The sequence below is a fragment of the Canis lupus genome, chromosome 2 (assembly GCF_011100685.1).
Source record: "Canis lupus familiaris isolate Mischka breed German Shepherd chromosome 2, alternate assembly UU_Cfam_GSD_1.0, whole genome shotgun sequence".
In the NCBI taxonomy this organism is placed as follows: Eukaryota; Metazoa; Chordata; class Mammalia; order Carnivora; family Canidae; genus Canis; species Canis lupus.
This window is the reverse complement of record NC_049223.1, coordinates 83,608,272-83,612,413: the sequence shown is the minus strand read 5'-3', so window position 1 is coordinate 83,612,413 and position 4,142 is coordinate 83,608,272. Positions and strand designations below refer to the sequence as shown.

The following is a 4,142-nucleotide window of genomic DNA, read 5'->3' as shown; positions in this document are numbered from 1 at the left end:
CCGGAGGAGGACGGGGGCCGGGGCCCGAGGAGGACTGGGGGCGGGGCCCGAGGAGGACCGGGGGCGGGGCCCGAGGAGGATTGGAGGACGGGGGTGGGAGGAGGACTGCGGGGCGGGGGGCGGGAGGAGGATCGGGGGCGGGGCCCGAGGAGGACTGGGGGCGGGGCCCGAGGAGGACCGGGGGAGGGGCCCGGAGGCGGACTGGGGGCGGGGCCCGAGGAGGATCGGGGGCGGGGCCCGAGGAGGACTGGAGGACGGGGGGTGGGAGGAGGACTGCGGGGCGGGGGGCGGGAGGAGGATCGGGGGGCGGGGCCCGAGGAGGATGGGGGGCGGGGCCCGAGGAGGACTGGGGGCGGGGCCCGAGGAGGACCGGGGGCGGGGCCCGAGGAGGACCGGGGGCGGGGCCCGAGGAGGACTGGGGGCGGGGCCCGAGGAGGACCGGGGGCGGGGCCCGGAGGCGGACTGGGGGCGGGGCCCGAGGAGGACCGGGAGCGGGGCCCGAGCAGGATTGGAGGGCGGGGGGCGGGAGAAGGACCGGGGGGCGGGGCCCGAGGAGGATTGGGGGGCGGGGCCCGAGGAGGACCGGGGGCGGGGCCCGGAGGCGGACTGGGGGCGGGGCCCGAGGAGGACCGGGGGCGGGGCCCGAGCAGGATTGGAGGACGGGGGGTGGGAGGAGGACTGCGGGGCGGGGGGCGGGAGAAGGACCGGGGGGCGGGGCCCGAGGAGGACCGGGGGGCGGGGCCCGAGGAGGACTGGCAGACGCGGGAATGGACCAGCGCGGTAGGAGCCTGGGGGTCGGCTCTCCAAGGGCTGGGTTTAATTCAGGTGTAAGCGGAGCTGCTTTAAGCAAGGAAGTGGCTCGGGCTCGGGAGTTGTAGCCGAGCCCTGGGCGCCGACCCCCGCGGATTCCGGCGCCTGCTCCCCTGCCGGCCTCGGCCCCCTGCCCCCTCCCCGGGCTCCCTGCGCCCTCCCTCTCCACCCCCCCAGCAGGCTCCCCGTTCCAGTCTCCCTCCTCCCGCCCCGCCCCTCCCTCCGTCCCCCGCCCCCATCTCCCACTCTCCCCTCCCCCCAGCCAGGCTCTCCCTGCCCCTCCATTCCCCGCCCCCGTCTCCCCTCCAGCCCCGTCTCCCCCTTCTCTCCCCCCCCATCTAGGCTCTCCCGGGCCCTCCGTCTCCCCCCTCCCGCCCCCCACCCTAGTCTCCCTCCCCCGGTCTCCGGCCCCGGCCCCCCAGTTCCCCACTGCCCCGCCCCCGGCTCCCCCCTCCCGCCCCCCCGGGCTCCCCCCTCCGCTGCCCGCCCCCCCCCCCCGCCTCCGGGGGTCCGGCTGCAGCTGAGCCTCGGCGAGCGGCTGCGGGCGGCAGGGGGCGCCTCCTCGACGACTCGGCGCTCGGCTGGGCAGGCGCCGGCGCGTCGGCCGCTCGATTGGTCGGGTCTGGGCGGGCCGGACGCCGCGGGCCAGCGCCATTGAGGAGCCGGGAGGGGCAGCGCCGCGCAGGGCCGGGCTCGGCCGGGACGGCGGCAGGTACGGGGGCGGGGGGCGCGGGGGGGGGGCGGGGGCGGCCCAGCGCCCGCTGTGTGTCGGCCCCGCCGCGGGAGCGCGCCCGGGACCTGGGACCCGGGACCCGGTGCCGGCCTCCCGCCGCCCAGCTCCTCGGGGCCCCGCCGGTCCCCGCACGGCCCCGGCCCCGGCCCCGGCCCCGGCCCCGGGGTGCGAGGGCTCAGCCGCGACCCCGCGAGCCCCGCACGGGCGCCGGGCCGCCCCCGAGGGTCCTCAGCGCCCGCCGGCTCGGGGCCCGCGCTCGGGGGCGGCGACCTCGGGCCTCCAGCCGCCCGTCACCCGCGCCCCGGGGTCACGGCCGGGCCGAAGCCCTCCCCGGGGCGGGACCCGGCGCCGCGCCCCCCGGCCTCCACCTGCGAGGCGGGGCCCGGTTCCCGGGAGCCCGAGGGCCGCGACCCCCCGCGCCCCCTGACCCCCGACCCCGACCCCTGACCCCGCGCCGGCTCCCCCCGTGCTCGGGCCCGCGGAGCTGCGCCTCCCGGGGCCTCTGTCGGCCCGGCCCAAGGTCGCGCGGCCGCCCCCAGCGGTCGGGGGTCGGGGGTCGGGGGAGGCCCCGGAGCGCTTGGCGGCCCGCCTCGCCGGGCTGGGGCCCTGCCCGACCCCGCAGCCCCGGGGGATCCGCTCGCCTCGCTGCGCTGCTACAGCCTCGGGGCCCGGGACCCCCACCCTCGGGGCCGGGACCGCGCTCGGGGCGACGCCGGCGGCTGGCGGGGGCGCTTGGGGCCGGTGCTCCCCGATCTCCGCGCCGACCTGTTGAAGGTCTCGGGCACAAATGTCTCTCGCCAGGCCGCTAAACACATCTTTTTTTTTTTTTTATTTTAAAGATTTATCTATTTACTTATTAATGAGAGACACAGAGAGAGGCAGAAGCAGGCTCCATGCAGGGAGCCCGACGCGGGACTCGATCCCGGGACCCCGGGGTCACGCCCTGGGCCGAAGGCAGGCGCCAAACCGCTGAGCCACCCAGGGATCCCCCCATCTTATTTATTTATTCATTTATTTTTTTAATAATTTGTTCTTGTCATCTCTCCTCTGAACAAATGTGTCCAGTGATCTCTAGCACATCCTTTGTTTTACGCAAAATAGGGCTTAAGAAGACGTTTGGAAAGAAATGAGTGTTTCATCAAATGCTGTTTATTTACTTCTTTTCACTGTCACCGACGGCGGAATGAAGATCTTGCTGCAAGTGCAAGACACTGTTGACAAATACAAATACAAATAGTCGGCCTTTCCTGGAGGTTCAGCTGAGCTTACAGGGTTGGGGCACCTACAGTCATGTTGGCTCAGTGCTTGAGCGACTGCCCTTGGCCCAGGGCGTGACCCCGGGGTCCTGGGATGGAGTCCCACGTCGGGCTCCCTGCTTGGCACCTGCTTCTCCCTCTGCCTGCGTCTCTGTCTCTCTCTCTGTGTCTCTCATGAATAAATAAATAAAATTTAAAAAAGAAAAAAAGGATCTAAAACTCTTCCAGGGCCTTGTGTTTTGGGTCTTTGTGAGGAGGTATCATTTGGGATACGTGTGTCTTCTGGCACACACATGAATCCCTGGGCTTGGGGCAGCGTGTCTGGAAAGGATCCTGAAAGCGCTGGTTCCAAGTGGGACGTGTGCCAGAGCAAATTTGGAGTGTCCAGCGTGGTGGGCTGGTGTCTGAGGTGCTTGGCTCCGAGCAGGACTTGGAACTCACCGTTCCAATTGGGATCTACACGCTAGCCAAGCGATTTCAGAACTCATTTAAACTTTCGTGTCTCAAGTTCCCTCGTGTTAACTTTTTGTAGTAGTAAAAGTAATCGGTGTATTTTTTGCGATGCTAACACACACAGTTTTCTCCTAGGTTGTAGTAATGTCGTACTGACTGTAAATACTGTAGCTGGAACCAGAGGATTTCTTGTATTTGTATTAGTAAGATAGTTCGTTATATCAGCATCATCTGGTGCCTGGGTACCTGTAATGCAGTTCCAGAACATTTAAGAACAGTGATAAACCACTGCCTCCTCCCTCTCATTTATGTTACTTTAGGAATGCTCTTGATAAACAAACTTGCAAAACTGAATTAGGGAAGGCTTAAAGAGGATCATTGCAGACTATGAAGTTCATTGAAATCTCTTAAGGCATTTTTGTCTTAATGGGTTAAGAACCCTTGACAGGGTTCTTTCTTTTCCTGTCTGTCTTTGGACAGGGTTTTTTTAACCTTGGCGCTGTTGACATTTGGGCTGGATGATTCTTTGCTGTGGGGGAGCTATCTTGTGCATCATAGGATGTTTAGCTGTTTCCATGGTCTTTATTCTCAAGATACCAATAGCAACCTCCCAAAAAATGTGTCTAGACATTGCCCAATTACACTTGGATGAGAACCTCTGAGCAGGACAGTCTAGTCCCAAGGTGAATTACTAAAGGCAGGCAGTTTAATGATCCGTTACATCAAAAAGATAGACAGCTTGGAATTATAGGTATTTTTTGGTAAATTTGTAAGTGACTGTTCCTTGTAGCTGTGTCAGAATGTAGACGTGTTGGTTTGATTCTCTGCTAACGGGGCATCTTGCAGTGCTCTTTACCCCCATCTTTTCTAAATCTGCTTTGCATTCGTCC

The 4,142-nt window shown here is 65.5% G+C and overlaps 1 protein-coding gene across 10 annotated transcripts in view; it reads left to right on the top strand.

Moving 5' to 3' along the window:
• The first annotated feature begins 1,425 nt into the window (after nucleotides 1-1,425).
• The window catches only part of VPS13D (vacuolar protein sorting 13 homolog D), a 236,970-nt gene continuing 234,253 nt past the window's right edge, over nucleotides 1,426-4,142 (top strand). For all 10 annotated transcript variants that reach the window (XM_038531969.1, XM_038531968.1, XM_038531967.1 and 7 more), the window contains exon 1: nucleotides 1,426-1,522. The gene's annotated coding sequence lies outside the window, so the exon portion shown is untranslated. The remainder of the gene's footprint in view (nucleotides 1,523-4,142) is intronic.